Source organism: Geotrypetes seraphini, chromosome 1, assembly GCF_902459505.1.
Source record: "Geotrypetes seraphini chromosome 1, aGeoSer1.1, whole genome shotgun sequence".
In the NCBI taxonomy this organism is placed as follows: Eukaryota; Metazoa; Chordata; class Amphibia; order Gymnophiona; family Dermophiidae; genus Geotrypetes; species Geotrypetes seraphini.
The window spans coordinates 492,829,604-492,848,111 of record NC_047084.1 but is presented as its reverse complement, the minus strand read 5'-3'; the positions used below and the strand labels follow the sequence as shown (position 1 = coordinate 492,848,111).

At 47.2% G+C, this 18,508-nt stretch overlaps 1 protein-coding gene across 4 annotated transcripts in view; it reads right to left on the bottom strand.

The window, feature by feature from the left end:
• The window catches only part of GCNT1 (glucosaminyl (N-acetyl) transferase 1), a 43,792-nt gene that overhangs the window by 3,625 nt on the left and 21,659 nt on the right, over positions 1-18,508 (bottom strand). The window lies entirely within an intron of this gene.

Sequence of the window (18,508 nt, the reverse complement as noted above, 5' to 3'; positions counted from 1 at the left end):
TTAAACCTAAAATTCCTTTTTCTTTTTTCGGGCTATTTTAAGCCCTGTAAGCCCCCCCTTAAGCCTTACCTGGTAGTCTAGTGGGTTTTCGGGGCAGGAGCGATCTTCCCACGCTCCTGCCCCGTGCAGATCACTCACAGGAAATGGCTCGAGAGATATTCTCACAACCCTCCCTCCTACTCTAGTTGGCTTCTTAGATTTGGTACTGAACCAATGGTCCCATGAGCCACTGTCGGATAGGAAGGCACCAGAGTGCAATACAGGCGGTAAAGGTTTTAAAGTGACAGTACACTTTTTGACTGTTCGTGCTGGGGCTCCATGGATGACGTCACCCACATCTGAGAATATGCTGCCTGCTTGTCCTCAGATAATGTATTTTAAAATTGAAATCTATCTTTGGTTAGATTTTTCCTCATAAAAGCATTTTATTAAACAAAATCTAGTTTAAAAATCCAATTTTCTTTTTACGTTTCCCATGTAAATGTATAGTAAGATATCGAGATAATAAGTATGTGTTTTTTGAGCCATCTCAACTTACAGCTTTTCTGACACTGAAACGTCTGGAAAAAGAGGGTATAACAACAACTACCACAATAACAACTATGTAATTGTTGGACTTGGTAATAGAATAATTCCTCAAGTCAGACACATGATACTGTTCTTTATTATATAGAATTTATAATTGATTTCCTTAAAAGTTCACTCTTATATATATCTTGGATCACATAATTATTGAGGACTTGAGATTGTCCGATTAGAATTTTGTTCTTATTATGTTAATGATTTACTTATTATTTTGTGTTCGATCTGACAATCTTTCTGTACAAAATGTTTTGATTTTGTTAAATTTTTAAAATGATAAATAAAGAATAAAAAAAAAAAATCCAATTTTTAATTTAATTTAATTTTTTAAAATCATGGATTTTTATCCACCCTGGGTGAGAGAGCATGTTCGGTAATAGCACCACATCTTTCAAATAGCTGTCTAAGACAACTAACAAAGAGAAATTATTTACTCTTCTGTAAGGAGGTGAAGGTGTGAGTTGTGAACAGAGGCATTTGAAAACACTGTGGAACAAGAACGACAGTAAGGCAGGTGCTCTCTACACATTACAATTGTAGTAGTATAGTTTAGGAGCAAAATACAGTAGAATGCTTTACATTATGCTTACTATTGAGATTATGCTGGGTGTATATGTTTCCCTATTTCCTCTCTCTGCAGCATCTTTTCTTATGCAAGGAACTGCTCAGATTCAGGCACAGCAGGGCTCTCAGTTTGACATTTGTAGTGCTTGTAGCCTTCTGCTGTTCTCTCAAGAATGAAAGGAGAGCTCCGCTGGAGAAACTACAGCGAGAGCCCTGTGGAGCCTGAATCTGAGCCATTCTGGGTACTAAAGAGGGCAGAAAGAACTGGTGAGCGAAGCTGGCTGGGAACTATCTGTTTCTATTTTGGAGGTTGGGGGGAGGGGGGAGAAGGGATAGGGCAGAGGAGCACACCCCGATCTGCTTGTTGGGAGGTGGGGGAAGGGAGCTCAGATGACTGTTTAGAAATCATTTTTATTATGACAATTCCAGCATAAATAAATAACAATACAGCTCATGTCATCCATTATATAGTAAGTAAACTCCTGTCTCCCAACCCGTGAAATGGCAAACTGCTCATGAAACATGTCAGATAAAATAAGGGGGGGGGCTGTATTCCTAGGGCCCCCCCGGCCACACAGCTACAGAAACAGTACAACTGTCCGACATGCAAATTGCTCAACCCCAAAAAGCCACCCTTCCCTCCCTCCCAAGAAATCCCTCAATGGAAGCACTCTGGAAGCAGTCATGCACAATATAAAGACAGATCATTGCCAGATGACTGTTTAAATGAAGACAGGTTGAATTGTCACACCAAGAAAGCAGGAAGGCTTTTTGATTGAGGGGGGGGGAGGCATGGCTGACTGGCTAATTCATTTAAGGGCTGCAAGGGTTTTGAAGGGTTTCTAGGGTTACCATATGGCTCCAGAAAAACCAAGATGGATTCAATGGCATAGCAAGGATAAGGGGTGCCCAGGGCAAAGGCACACTTCTGCACCCCCCTCCCGCCGCCAAAACTGGGACCCCCTGATATCATCCCGACACTAAGCACCCCGCCTTCCAATCACCCCTCCCTCGCACACAAAATCCTGGCCTAGTGGGGTCAGATCAGACCCCTTCCCAGATCAAGAACCCCCCCCCCCCCCGTATCTTTCGTCAAAAATCAGGCAGAAGGGATGCCCACTCCCTCCTGCCTCTTCAAAATGGTGGCCCTTCTCCTTCCTGCTATCTCCTGGATGCACTGGAAGGGGCCTAAGGTCCCAAATGGCTCATGTCTGAGCCAATCAGGGCCTTAGGCCCTTCCCAGTGCATGTCAGTGATGCACTAGGACAGTGGTCTCAAACTCACACCCTTTGCAGGGCCACATTTTGGATTTGTAGGTACTTGGAGGACCTCAGAAAAAATACTTAATGTCTTATTAAATAAATGACAATTTTGCATGAGGTAAAACTCTTTATGGTTTATAATTCTTTTCTTTTGGCTAAGTCTTAATAATAATATTGTCATTTATAGCTAAAGAGACATATGATCAAGAAACTGTTTAATTTACTTTTGTGATTATCATAAACATATCGAGGGCCTCAAACTAGTGCCTGGCGGGCCGCATGTGGCCCCCCGGGCCGCGAGTTTGAGACCACTGCACTGGGAGGAGCCTAAGGTCCTGATTGGCTCAGGCACCTAAGACCCCTTCCCTAGGACTTAGGTGCCTGAGCCAATCGGGACCTTAGGCCCCTTCTAGTGTATCCAGGATACATCGGGAAGGGGAATGGCCACCACTATGAAGAGGCGGCCCTTCAAAGCAGGAAGGAGTGGGCATCTCTCCTGCCTGATTTTCAACAAAATGTATGGGATGGGCGATGTCGGGGGTGAAAGGTTCTCAAGCTGGGGGTTTAATTCGAACCCCCTCCAGCCCACCAGGATTTTGTGAGAGATGGCAGGGAGATTGGAAAGTAAGGAGGCGCATGTTGTCTGGAGTGTTGAAGCGAAGACGCAGCACACATGGCAAGGCGCTGGAGAAATGCCGGTGCGTCCCCCCTCCCAAGATGGTGCCCAGGCCAGACTGTCCCCCTCCCCCGCATCCCCATTACTACGCCACTGGATGGATTGAGATATCCAGATTTTACTTCCAATGTTGCCAAACTCATAATTGAGCAAGCAACAGCCCACGATGAACAATATCAAAGGCAGCTGATAAAAAGAAGCACCACTGAAAAATTGCTTCCTCGATCAGAACTTGCCCCGACAGAATTCCACGCTGAAAGCATGAGCAATGTAGAATATTTAGGGCCAAATCCAAACTGGTGATTGCCCAAAACGTGGTGTTCCTCCAGAAAGTCTTGTAATTGATTTAAAACCACTTTTTCAAAAATCTTAATGATAAAATAATAAAGAGGAAATTGAATGGCAGCTAGTTAGAGGCCAGGTCCAATTTTCACATTTCAACAAGGGTTTAACTAGCTTTTTTCAATTTATCAGGATAAAAACTTTTCTTCATTAATGATTTATTATTTAGATTAGCCATGGTGTCAGATCCTTTTTTAATACCTTTAATAAGGATGGTGAACAAACACCTAAAGTTTTTAGGATTAACTGTACTGAAAACTTCTGAAGTAATCAAAGTTTCTACAGTATCTGTTTCCTGTTTCTTTTGAACTAAGGATAGAGGTATACAGTATATATCTTATTTCTGTTACCTTTTCACAAAAAACAGCCCTAAGTTTTGACTGGAAGGACCTCGATTTAAATATGACTGTGAAGAAATTGAATTGTTAGTCAGTTTTCGGACTACTGTATATTGAACCTGACACTGCTTTTAAAATCATAATTTTGCTGCCATAGTAAATCTTTGATATGACTCCAAACTCATATAATAAGGGCGCCAGTGAACAAGAATCAGAACATTTCTCCCAAGCCTGCTTATTCTTATACAGATTATTTCCTTCTTGAAGTGTACCATGGAAAGAAGTCCTACAGTTAAATGTTCTCTGCTTCAATGGAGCCAAATGAGCAAGATTTTCACCTATTAAACCAAAAATCAACTGCTTCTCCAGAAGATAGAGAAATTTTAATAAATTGGAAAGTATTAAGGAATTAAACCGTCTCATATCAAAAGATTCTGTACCCACACATGGAAATCCAACAGCTAATTAAAGAATAATCAGACCATGGTATAGATCCAATTAGATCATTGACTGGTCTAAGAATCCAAAAAAAACCATGAATTTAAGCAAGGTATGACCTATTCTACTTGGGTTTCCTTTAATAAATTGTTTCCATCCCAAACACTCCATAAATGAAGGTACCCGAACATTTGGAATTGAAGTCAACATTTAGGTTAAAATCTCTGAAAATAACTGTATTTGCTCAAGGTGGCTTCTGAATTTAAAACAGAGTAATAATAAGCCCCAGCCCAGTTCAACAAAAACCAACTATAAGTAAGTCCTGAAAAGCAAAGTAACATTGATTCAATCTCAGAGTCCCCGCAGCGCCATCTAACGGCCATGATCAGGGGCGCCGGCCTAAGATCCTGGACGAGATGCAGCTTATCCAAAAGCCGCACGGTAATGCATCGTAATCCCTAATGGCTTACGCTAAAAACATCAAACTTCTTATGCTCCCAACACTACTGGGAGGGGAGGGATGGGGAAGGCACCGCTCGCTCGACATACCGCTAGTTAATTGTGAGATGCTGGCGCCCCCCCCCCCAGACGTACTTACCTGTGGGCGGCTCTTGTGGATGCAGGACTCTATCGCCCAGGCTTAATTGATCAAGGAGAATGCCGACCGCCCCCGTGTTAGCCATCCATCGGGGGGGGGGGGGGGGCAACCGATCACCCGAAAGCTTCCCTCTGCGGCAAACCATCTTAAAAGCACACGACAGTGCACATGAGAGTTTTGGGTTAATTATAGAAATATATAATATATATATTTTTTTTTTCTTTTTCTGGAGTCTCTGTTCAAAATTAATATTTTTACTGGTGCAGCTGCATAGTGACGGAGGGATGAAAAGCAGCAGGAAAGAGCAAAGACTAGGGCGCCCATGAGGAGAAGGGAGGAAGGAGACGCAGAGGCAAGGAATACAGAAAAGGACTGCATAAGATAGGGGCTGTGCTGTGAAAGGGGGGGGGGGGAAAGGAACTGTTAGGAAAAATCGTGATTTATAGCCAGTGGCAAATAAAAATTTGTTAATGGTAACCACACTGACACCACAAAAAAATATTGCTAGACTACAGCAATGCTTTCCACTAAATCTAAAAGAAAAAAGTAAATTTATGAACTTAATAAAAACGAATTATTTTGGTTTGAACTGAACTGACTTTCAATTGTTGACGCTTTTCTTTGTAAAGGAACAAAGGATAATACATTTTCATAGTTTATAGATGCTTTCATCTTAACATTTTCAATACATACGACTCTCCCCACATCCATTATCTACAAAACTCCAATTTATCAGGAAGCTTGATGTTATGCCTCCTGCAGCCGTACCCTGGTCCTAATAGGGCTGTAAAATACACTTTATGTAATTCAGTATTGTTTTAGGATCTTACTGTTAGCTATTTCCTGCCAGGACATGCGAGACAAGTATTGTGGAAAATGTAGTCTGAGAAAGTGTATAAGCTCTATTTCCATTGGTCTGTATTCCCTCTCTCCTAAACTGGGATTCCTTTGTCTTCCTGGCTATCTCTGACCTCTGCCTGATAAGGTCATTCAAAGAGCTTCCTTTCCTCTGCCACCTAGAGCTAATCTCAGCTCTGATTAGCCTCTCGCTAGTGCCCCCCTCCTCTTACCTGGTGGGCTTCCTGCAGTATCTATGTGCCTTAGCAGTCTTGCTGTAACCCTCTGCTGGATCTCACCTCTGACCAGTGGCGTACCAAGGGCAGGGAGGGGGGAGCGTACCGCCCAAGGGGGATACACAGCCGGCCGGGTCCAAAACCTCCCGTGCTTCTCTACAAAGGGACCTATACCTCAGTGCGGCTGCCGTTCTTATGATGGAGCAGACTCGGCAGCTGCCCTGAAGTGCAGGAAGGTCCCGCGATGACTGCGTCTGCCGGCTTTGCTCAGGAAGATGTGACATCGGAGGGGGTGGACTGGCAGTCGCAGTCATCGCAGGACCATGCCGCAACTCCCTGCGTCTGCCGGTCCATCCCCTCCGACATCACTTATGTCTTCCGGAGCAGAGGCGGCAGACACAGTCATGGGACCTTGCTGGTTAGGAGGGAGAGAGAAATAAGCAGGGTGGTATGGAAGGGTGGTGGAGGAAGAGAAAGGGGGCAGATACTGATGGAATTGGTGTGCAAGGGAAAGGGGAGAGACATAAGGGGGAAGGATACGGGATGGAATTGGTTTGGAGGGAAAGAAAGGGGGCAAATGCTGATGGAAGTGGGGGGGGGGGGAAGGGATAAGGGAAAGTGAAATGCCAGGCCATGGGAGAGGGAAGGGAAAAAGAGAGGAGAGAGATGCCAGACCATTGGAGGAGGGAAGGGAAAAAGATAGATGCCAGACCAATGGGAGTGAAGGGAGAAATGGAAGGGGGAGGCATACAGTGTTTGGAGGGGGCATAGAAGGAGAGAAGATGCCATATAGAAGAGGCAGAGAGAGGGTAGACAGTGGATGAAATGAAGAGAGTGACAAGAAAATGAGGAAAGCAGAAACCAGAGAAGACAAGGTAGAAAAAAATGTTCTATTTATTTTTTTGCTTTAGGGGAGATGCAACACTGTTTCTTTGGTGTTGCATTGTATGCAGAGTCCAGCTTCATGGTGGTTCAATTTAACTTTTGTCTACTCATTTCTATTTTATCCCCCCTTTTATAAAACCATAGAGCATTTTTTAGTGCTGGCTGTGGTGGTAACAGCTCCAACACTCAGAATTCTATAAGCGTCTCAGCTGTTACCACCATGGCTAAAAAAGGCACTAGTTAGGATTAGTTTGTGATGACATATTCCATACTAGGCGAAGGTGTTTTCTGTGTTCTGTGCAGGATTGATCTGTACTAGTCTGGCTTGTTTAGTTTTACAATGGGTTTATTGATGTTGTACTGCTCACTGCAGTATGTAAGATGCTGCTTCTTCCTAGGTACTCTTGTGTGAAGTGTGGATTGTTACTAAAAATCAAGTTTTTCATACAGATTGGGGGAGGGGGGGAAATTATGGGTGTCACATAGCCTAGGTATGCCACTGCCTCTGACCACATGGTGTATTTTGAATCAATTGTAACCAGTTATTTCCTTTACTCACGCAAATGTAAAATGTTACACCCCCTTTCTCCTGCATTTCTCCTGTCTCTTACCCCACCATCTTCTCACTACTTCTCTTCATCTACCCCTTTACCTTTCACCCATTCCCCAGTGTCTTCTCTATTTCCCTTTAAATCTATCCATTTCCCTTCAGGTAAGACACGGGATTCCTATGTGGAAAGAGAATGAAAATCAAAACACGTTAGCCATGCTTGGGAAGCAAATCCAGTAGCTGGGCAGGCTAGTAATGTAATGTAATGTAATGTAATTTATTTCTTATATACCGCTACATCCGTTAGGTTCTAAGCGGTTTACAGAAAATATACATTAAGATTAGAAATAAGAAAGGTACTTGAAAAATTCCCTTACTGTCCCGAAGGCTCACAATCTAACTAAAGTACCTGGAGGGTAATAGAGAAGTGAAAAGTAGAGTTAGAGGAAAAATAAAAATAAAATAAACATTTTAACAAGACAGCATTGATCTAAATACTTTGGAAGGTAGAAGAGAGGAGAGAAAGGAATAGAAGCATGATGAAGTGATGAAGTGGAGCAAGTAAGTTTAGGAGGAGCGATTGACGTTTCCAAAAAGGGCTTCTTCAGGGAAGAGACTTGGCTGACAGTCCCAGGATGCCTTTGTCTCCTCCCCTGAGATGTTCTCCCATCCATGCATTCCCTCCCAGACACACTGCCCGTGCCCCAGCCGCTCCAAGGAGGCTGCCCCAGATGAGGCCCACGGTGAATGCAGGATTCTCTCCTCTGCGGGAAAGCCGCCCGGAGCCGACAGTCGATCTTCTTAGCGGATTGCAGGGGGGGGAGAGTTCACACTCTTGGTAGTATCGGGTCTGTGTGCTCTCGGTGGTTGTGGCTGGTACTGGGCAGACTTCTAAGGTCTGTGTTCCAATTATGGCTAGATAGATCTTGTTGGGCTGGAGTGGGCTTCGACAGTAAACGCCAGTCGTTGAAAAGTTAAGGCAGTGTCGAGCAGGCTTATACAATGTCTGTGCCCTAAAAATGGCAAGGACAGTTCAAGATTAAATATACATATGCTATCTCTTGTTGTGCAAGCTGCATGGACCATTCAGGTCTTTATCTGCCATCATATTACTCTCCCTGCTTAAGAATCTGGCCCCACTTCCTTCCCTCCATCCTTTGCCACTTATCTCCCCCAATCCCAGCATATGCCTCTTTCTCCCTCCCCCTCAATTGTCCTCTGTCTCTCCCCTACACCTATTATGTGCCACCTTCTCCCTCCCTATCGAATGTCCTCTGTCTCTCCCCTACACCTATTATGTGCAACCATCAGATAAAGTGCTTAAGTGCTTATCTTGCTGCAGGTTCAGGGAGTTTACAAGGCCTCCAGAGATGAGAGTCTTATTTGGCTCTCACCCTGCAAACTGAATAAAGCTGTGTAAAAGTTTAAAAGCAGGTGTGCAGCTGGACATGAATGTTGTCAAGTGGTACAAATGAGAGACAGTCCAGAGAGCCTCCCATTCAACTTAAGTCTCAAGAGGACCTCAACCCTTTCTTAAATCTGGGCCCCTCAATGTCCTAGAATTAGCACTGTTTCAGGTAAGTGAAAGGTGTCCAGCATATTTGTTTAAAACAAATTACAGGAGAGAAAAAATAAGAATTGTAGAAAAATCACAAGCCCAGCAATAACACAATTAACAGCCCCCCACCCCCACCCCAGCAATCTCTTTTTAGCCATCCTGAAATGCTACAACAATGTAAGTTAACCTTCAGTCAGGGCCAGTGTTAAACATGCTTGGGTCCAGGGCAGAAGCTCAGGAGAGAGCTCCAAAGCCCACCAGTAGGCTGTATCACCAACTTTAGACACAATTGGGGACCCCCTGTATCCTGAGAGCCCAGGGAAAATTGCCTTGTTTGCCTTGCCCCCATACCACCCCTCCAAAGTCTTTGGAAAAGTACCGTATTTTCACGCAGATAACGCGCACCCGTGTAAAACGCGCACACGGGTATAGCGCGCAGAAACCACAGTTTTATGTACAAAAACTTTTGTATACCGCGCTCACGGGTATACCGCGCATGCTGTCCCCCTTGAAGGTCTGTCCCCATCCTGAAAGCCTGATGCCCCCCCCCCCGATGTCCGATACATCCCCCCCCCCGACAGGACCACTCGCACCCCCACCCCGAAGGACCGCCGACTCCCCGACAATATCGGGCCAGAAGGGAGCCCAAACCCTCCTGGCCACGGCGACCCCCTACCCCCACCCCGCACTACATTATGGGCAGGAGGGATCCCAGGCCCTCCTGCCCTCAACGCAATCCCCCCTCCCTCCAACGACCGCCCCCCCAAGAACCTCCGACCGCCCCCCCAGCCGACCCGCGACCCCCCTGGCCGACCCCCACGACACCCCCACCCGCCTTCCCCGTACCTTTGTGTAGTTGGGACAGACGGGAGCCAAACCCGCCTGTCCGATACATCCCCCCCCCCGGCAGGACCACTCGCACCCCCACCCCGAAGGACCGCCGACTCCCCGACAATATCGGGCCAGAAGGGAGCCCAAACCCTCCTGGCCACGGCGACCCCCTACCCCCACCCCGCACTACATTATGGGGAGGAGGGATCCCAGGCCCTCCTGCCCTCGACGCAAACCCCCCTCCCTCCAACGACCGCCCCCCCCCAAGAACCTCCAACCGCCCCCCCAGCCGACCCGCGACCCCCCTGGCCGACCCCCCCACCCGCCTTCCCCGTACCTTTGTGTAGTTGGGACAGACGGGAGCCAAACCCGCCTGTCCGGCAGGCAGCCAACGACGAAATGAGGCCGGATTGGCCCATCCGTCCCAAAGCTCCGCCTACTGGTGGGGCCTAAGGCGCGTGGGCCAATCAGAATAGGCCCTGGAGCCTTAAGTCCCACCTAGGGGCGCGGCCTGAGGCACATGGTCGGGTTGGGCCCATGTGCCTCAGGCCGCGCCCCCAGGTGGGACCTAAGGCTCCAGGGCCTATTCTGATTGGCCCATGCGCCTTAGGCCCCACCAGTAGGCGGAGCTTTGGGACGGATGGGCCAATCCGGCCTCATTCCGTCGTTGGCTGCCTGCCGGACAGGCGGGTTTGGCTCCCGTCTGTCCGGCCAACTACCAAAGGTACGGGGAAGGGGGGTGGGGGTGTCGTGGGGGTCGGCCAGGGGGGTCGCGGGTCGGCTGGGGGGGTGGTCGGAGGTTCTTGGGGGGGGGGGCGGTCGTTGGAGGGAGGGGGGTTTGCGTCGAGGGCAGGAGGGCCTGGGATCCCTCCTGCCCGTAATGTAGTGCGGGGTGGGGGTAGGGGGTCGCCGTGGCCAGGAGGGTTTGGGCTCCCTCCTGGCCCGATATTGTTGGGGAGTCGGCCGGGCAAGAGGGCTTGGGCTCCCTCTTGCTCCGATCGTGGATGCGGGTGCGGGTGGGAGCGCGTGCGAGCGGTCATTCGGGGTGGGGGTGCGAGCGGTCCTGCTTGGGGGGGGGTGAATCGGGCGTCGGGCGGGGTGGGAACTATGTAAAAAAAAATTTTGTATACCGCGCTCACACGTATAACGCGCGAGGGGTATGCGCAGTAGGTAAAAACGCATATAACGCGCGCGTTATATGCGTGAAAATACGGTAAGTAATTAAAGATAAGGTATAATGCTAGTAGACAAGAGAAATGCAAAACTACTACAGTATATTTCTCTTGCATCACTGAAGGTCCTGGCTATGACCCTGAGTAATTGTACACATCTTATGCTCGCCTATCTCTGACAGAAAAAAAAAAAGAAAAGCATATTTCCAGGTATTCATAAGCTAGGAACTGAGGGTTCTTTCATTAGAAGGCAATCTGAACTTCATCCCATGTCTGCATCACTACAATAAAACACAGAGGCGGCTGTGATCAGAGATCGACCTGACCTGTACAAACATACTGCCTGAAGAAGTTATGATTTGTACCATAAAAATGTGTAGTACGGAAGGCAGCAGTCAACCCAAACTGTTTACTAAGAGGAAGATCTTCATGTGGGGACTAAAAATCCACTAGCTGACAGGGAATGGGACTTGTATACTGCCTTTTTGTGGTTACACAGTCAAAGCAGTTTACATATAGACAGGTTGGATTCTGATCTATCAGGGTCCAAATACGAGTACTGTATTACAATTATAGGTTATGATTTATGGTTACAGAACACACATCCCCACCCTTAGAATGTAAATCAATATTTTTCAGCTATAAATAAAAAACAGCCTGTATTACTAATGAAGGAGTCAGAAAACAAGCCAAGATGGCAAGGAAGGAAGGTGGGGTAACTGACTAGGGCTGTGTTGCATTGGCCACACCTCAATCTAGCACAAAAACGCTCACAGGATGGGGAAAGAGTGGTGAGCAACACATTGTCACCACCTAGTCTCTGGCCGAGCGGTTTTCCAACGCTAGGCAGTGACACACTTCTAACACCTGGCATGAGCCTCTTTAGAGTAGGGCTACCTTGCAAGCTGGATACCCCTTTGGCTTTCCTGGGCTAGATGTGGTGTGTTCTTGGCACAGAAAACTCCAGCAGTCAAAATGGTTTCAATAATAAATCATAGCTTTTATTCGGCCACTGGCCTTGGCAACCTCAGGCAAGCCCGGTTTTCACCAGTAATAAATTTTGCACACAGAGAAACAGTTCATTCAAAATCAAAATATAATTCACCCTACTCTGGGCTTTCTAGAATGCCCCACAGTACAAGCATTTTCCTTCACCAGAGTTCATTCCTTAAAATAGGCTAACTGCCCTCAAAGTCCAAGGTTCTTTCAATCTAAGCAGTCCTGCTGAACCTGGTTATATGGAAACTATTTTCCTGTGTTCGTACTGCAGGAGATAATGCAGGTCAAACAGTCCTTTTTAGTTGGAGCTTTATCCAATTCAAAAAGCACACAGGGTTAAATTACCTCCCACAGTTTGCTAATGTAATTAGCTAACAGCTGTGCCTGCACGGGAGGTTGGGTACTATGAACCAGAGGCATTTAGGCAGATTCCCTGCACAGTGTTTGCTTAAGTAAGCTATGCTTTACCACATCCTATCAGCTCTAGGGCTTTACACAAATCCAGCTTCCCTGCACAGGGTTTGCTTAAGTAAGCTATGCTTTACCACATCCTATCAGCTCTAGGGCTTTACACAAATCCAGCTTCCCTGAGGTTGGGTACTATGAACCAGAGGCATTTAGGCAGATTCCCTGCACAGCGTTTGCTTAAGTAAGCTATGCTTTACCACATCCTATCAGCTCTAGGGCTTTACACAAATCCAGCTTCCCTGCACAGGGTTTGCTTAAGTAAGCTATGCTTTACCACATCCTATCAGCTCTAGGGCTTTACACAAATCCAGCATACAGGAACACAACTTGGCAGTTTACAACACTTTAACATCCTGTTAGGCTTTCCCCAGGTTCCAGCATGACAGCAGAGAAACAGTAGGTAGAAAAACGTTTTCCCAGCCCTCACCTTTTCCTCAGGAAATCTCCATTGGCTCACTCTGGGTTTCACCTGAGGTATAGCTCTCTCCTATTAACATTGGTTCAGGCATACATGAATCCAAAGGAGAGTTTCTAACCTGTACCTCTTTCATGTCCCAATCAGTCAGAGAAAGGGGCATTGGCTGTTTCCAGGCTAGTTCAGCTTCATGCTGGGATTCTGGCTCCGGCTCTGCTCCTGTCCTGGGGAATCCGCTGGTTCCTTTCTGCCCTGTTCCTCCTCCCCTTAACTCATCAGAGAGACTCCGTTTAAGTTGAGGGAAGAAACTAGAGAATGACACGGTGACGGTTTACCCGCGGCCACCGCATTTAAGCCGCGGGTCACCGCCGAAAACGGGGAAGAAAACTAGCAGTCGCTGCGGTGACGGGGACAAGGCCATTCACCGACCGCGGAAACGGTGAACAGGTTTGTCCCCGCGGGCCAATGTACCCCCTTCTAGGAACCGCTATTTACCTGTGTTTCACCGTGCTCCTCATTTGTCAGATCAACCCTTCCTGCCAATCGCAGCAGAAGGGTACCCAACCCCTCCTGCCGGTCCTCCCAATGGCCTCCCCTAAGATCGCCGGCAGGAGGGTACCCAACCCCTCCTGCTGGACCCCCCCCCCAACGAACCCTCCCACCCCGGAACCCCCTTAGTCTTACTTTCCAAGTTGGACCGGACAGCTCCTCGCTCGTCTGGCCAGCAGGCCTGCCTCCGTCCAAATGAGGCGGGCCCGCCCCTCCCCTCCCCTGCCTCCCAATGGCCTCCCCTAAGATCGCCGGCAGGAGGGTACCCAACCCCTCCTGCTGGACCCCCCCCCCCAACGAACCCTCCCACCCCGGAACCCCCTTAGTCTTACTTTCCAAGTTGGACCGGACAGCTCCTCGCTCGTCTGGCCAGCAGGCCTGCCTCCGTCCAAATGAGGCGGGCCCGCCCCTCCCCTCCCCTGCCTAACCCACAGGATCCTAGGGCCTGATTGGCCCAAGCACCTAAGGCCCCTCCTATAGCGGGAGTGGCTTTAGGTGCCTAGACCAATCAGGCCCTAGGATCCTGTGGGTTGGGCAGGGTAGGGGCGGGCCCGCCTCATTTGGACGGAGGCAAGCCTGCTGGCCATACGTGTGAGGAGCCGTCCGGTCCAACTTGGAAAGTAAGACTAAGGGGGTTCCGGGGTGGGAGGGTTCGTTGGGGGGGGGGTCCAGCAGGAGGGGTTGGGTACCCTCCTGCCGGCGATCTTAGGGGAGGCCATTGGGAGGCAGGGGAGGGGAGGGGAGGGGCGGGCCCGCCTCATTTGGACGGAGGCAAGCCTGCTGGCCAGACGAGCGAGGAGCTGTCCGGTCCAACTTGGAAAGTAAGACTAAGGGGGTTCCGGGGTGGGAGGGTTCGTTGGGGGGGGGTCCAGCAGGAGGGGTTGGGTACCCTCCTGCCGGCGATCTTAGGGGAGGCCATTGGGAGGACCGGCAGGAGGGGTTGGGTACCCTTCTGCTGCGATTGTCGGGAGGACCGTTGGGGGGGTCTACAGGAGGGGTTGGGTGCCCTCCTGCCGTGATCGCTGGGGGGAGGGGAGACTTGCAGCCGTAGCCGCGGTCACTATGCTAATCACGGCAGCATTTAAAGTACATGTCGTGTTTGTTTTTGCATTGCTAGCCCCAGGGGTGGTGGAAGATTAGTGATTGAAAAACTGTATGAAAAATAACTATTTTAAATTTAGTGATCAAAATGTGTCAGTTTTGAGAATTTTTATTAATTAATTTTTTCTCTGCGTGTTTTGTTTTTGTATAGTTATTAACTAATATTTAACTAAGTTTTAAAGTTTTAAAGAATGTTTCCTTTATACGTAAATAAAGAAAAGTGAATGGGATTGCAGTGGCGGTGACGGGGCGGTGAATGGGGTGGCAGTGGCGGTGACGGGGCAGTGAAGAGGATGGTGAGACGGGGACGGGGCGGTGACGGGGACCAATTTTTTCACCGTGTCATTCTCTAGAAGAAACCACTCCCCGTTTGCTGCAGGGGAGAAAGTTTTCTTTCCTTGGCCTGAACTGTTCTCAAGGCACCCTGCTGTGCTGCCTTCTGCTTTCCAGACTCTGTAAAACCATGAGGCCAATCTTTACTGTCTGATCTCAGTACATTATCAGAGCAGTCCCAGATTTCTGGACCTGCTTCCCTTTCTCCCTCTGAGTCCACAGGATAGTCAGCTGACTTACTCCCCCGGGCTCTGACTTGGTTCGCCCTCCTGCATCTGGGCTTGTAATTCCTACCAAATCGCTCCGTGACAAGCCTCAGGGTTGCAGGATTGTCACATTCCCCCACACTTAAAAGCTGACTATCCCTGTTAGCTCCGATCCTGCCTGTGTCTTCCGGGATGTGTGACAAAATGTCCACATTTGTGGATGTAGGGAAGAAAGTGAAGGAGTGAAAAACAGTAAATGGATAAGAAGGCTATCAAAACAGTTAAGAGCCAGGACATAAGAGAGTGCAGCCAGAGACTAGGAAAAAATGACTAGAAAAATAAATCACCAGACAACAAAGGTAGGAGAAATTATTTTATTTTCAATTTAGTGATTGAAATAGTTCAGTTTTGAGAGTTTACATCTGCTGTCTATATTTTGCAGTGTTCAGAAAGAAATGCATTTTTTTCTATTTCTCTGGTCTTGTACTGCATGCAGAACCTGGCATTTTAGGGTTTCATTTGTGTATATTAGAACTTTTAGTTTGTGGTCCTGTATTTGCATAGGGTTTATCAATGTTCTGTATTTTGCTGGCTTACATTTCAGGCGCCTAGAGCCACCTAAGCTCACCTAAGGCCACTTCCGGGCAAAACCACGCCCATGCCTAGCTTTGGGCAAGCTTAAGCAGCCCTATGCGCCTCCCTAGGCTCGTGAAAATGCCTAGAATGTAGGCAGCCTGCTTCAGGGTGTTTTTTTTTTTTTTTTAACGTGTGTCCTGATTGGCTGGTTAGATAGCAGTAGGATGCCTACCGTCGCCTACAATCGGGACGCCGTTTATGGAATTTGCCCCTCAATGTTTGAATCACACATTCATGGATTTCCTTTGGAGTTTTCTTCTGCAGGAATAGGACTTTCATGATGGCTTGTAATTCCACACTTTTCATTGACATGGTTCAATCAATGATCTGAAATAATGTCAAAACATAACATTACGATTCTACAAATTGGCACTTTGCAAATTAAAATAACACAATGGCAAAATAACACTCAGCATTTAGGAACTTGGTTGGGCTGAGAACTTTTCAGCACTCCCTCGTATTCTATAAACTATGGTGCTATCAATTTGGAAAATTTCTGGAAAAATTCAACTGTTATGCCATCACCACCCAAAAGGGCCCCAAAGTGGCTTACCAAGTTTACAAGATGTGTCAGTGGCAGAAACAGAATTTGAACCCTGGCTTTCTTGGTTCTTAGTCCATTGCCCTAATCACTGGGCCCATTCCTGCCAAGCTATCAAGTTCAGCCTGGAGAGACACTATATCTGGCATTCCACAAGGTTCCCCTTTGTCACCTCTTCTCTTCAATGTCTACCTTGCCTCCCTAGGAGACCTTCTAAGCCAACTTAATGTCACCCACTACAGCTACTTTGATGACATTAATGTTGTCCTCCCTGTTACCTAACACTTGCAGATATACAAAGAATAGACTCAATCTTATCCTCCACAGAAGAGTGGATGGGCCCATTCAAAGTTAAAGCTGAACATCGAGAAAACTATATTCTTTCTAGCCAGGTCCACCAACTTCATCATGGATTCTCTAACTGAGAGGAGCTATCTTTCCCATCACCCCTTCAATTAAAATCCTGGGAGTTCACCTTGATATACAGCTATCTATGACAGCCCCAGTGGATCAAGTCATATGCAAAGGCTTCAACATTTTTTGAAAACTAAGAAAATTCTTTCATCTGGCGCCATTCCAACTACTAGTCCAAGCACTAGTTTAAACCTTCTGGACCACTGCAACATTGCATACCTAGCAGGACAATGCAGACCCTTCTGGAGAGTAAGTATCCTTCAAAACATCACAGTGAGGCTAATCTTCAACCTGAGAAAATTCGATCACATAACCCCATTCTATCAAAGATTACACTGGCTGACAGTTGAGGGAAGAATCCTCTTCTACAAAGCATTACATGGCCTACTGCCCAGCTACCTTACTGCTCAGTTCCTGTTCTCAGGGCCTTGCCGCTCCATATGTCATCAATCATTCTTTACCTTCCCTTCAGTCAAAGGCTGCACTCAGAAAAAGTTCATTAACAGACTCCTATAACGAGCCACTTCTAGAGATCCAGAACCGAGTCAAATGGTTAGAGTATCAGCCTACATGTACTTTAGTAAGCTTCTAAAAATGCACCTTTTCTCTAAATTTTTGTAATTCTTCCTAAGATATATATAGATGTACTGCATTTTTCGCTCCATAAGACGCACTTTTTCCACCCCCAAAAAGGTGATGGAAATAAGGGTGCGTCTTATGGAACGAATGCTGCCGCCCTCTCCCCCCCGGTACCTTTATGTAATCCTGGCGGTCCAGCGCTGCATCAGCAGGCTCCCCTGCTGGACAGCCACCCGAGTCCCCATCTGCCGCGGCAGTGAGAGGCAGGTGCGAGCCCTGAGTGCGCCTGCCTGGTCCCGCACCACCACCGGCCGAATGGTGTCATCAGGTTAGTCCAGCCCTGCATTGGCAGGCTCCCCCATCTGCCGCAGAAGTGAAAGGCAGGCGCGAGCCCCGAACGTGCCTGCCTGGTCCTGTGCTGCCACCTGAATGGTGCCGTTGGTTCTCGCGAGACTCGCGGGAGCTGACAGCACCATTCAAGCGGCGGCGCAGGACCAGACATGCGCGCTCAGGGCTCGCGCCTGCCTTTCACTTCCGTCTGGCGATGCAGCGCTGGACCGAGCTGATGGCACCATATGGGCGGCGGCGCGGAACCAGGCAGGCGCGCTCGGGGCTCGCGCCTGCCGCTCACTGGATCGAAAAGTACGGTATTTCTGTTCCTGGAGTGCTTGCTGTCCCAAGAATGCACACCCAGCAGGAATACATTTATAAAATCCAGTTTAAATTGTATGTTTTAACTGCTGTGAGATGAAGACTTTCTAGCTCAGAAAATTTAGTCGTTTACTATTTTAATGCTCCAGTCCCTTTGAAAATTATCCTTCATGCGCTTTGAATTGTCCTCACAACTTTCACTTTTCTTTCAGGGTCGCACAAAATTACTTGATATTCTTTAAGATAGGATATTTTTGGCAGTTGTTTCAGGCTCCAAACTATAAGCAAATTTGAGCTAGGAATTCAAATACAATATAGATTGTAGAGGCTGGGTTTCTCCCCTCTGTTCCCCAACAGTTGACCTGTTTCTCATAGTCACATTTCAGCATTTGGCAAGGAAAATGACTGTAATTAATTTAAGTTAACTGACAAAGTTGACAGCTTATTAAGAGTTGTACATCATGTGACATTAACAGTCAATTTGATTGTAAATATTGCTTGTGGCTAACTTTCTCACATCCTTCATTTAATCCTCTTTTTCTGTACAAGTTGTGTTTACAAATCTCAAACCAGTCATTATTAGAAGGTATGTTTATGAGCTTTGGTTCAATTAAATGAGGAAAATAGTATCCCTATTATTTTTGGAAAGTGTAATGTGCTATAATATTAATCTTTTATATAATTGTATCATTTTGGTGCACAATTGTAGTTTAAAAATGAACAAAGAAATAAAAAAATAAAAAAAAA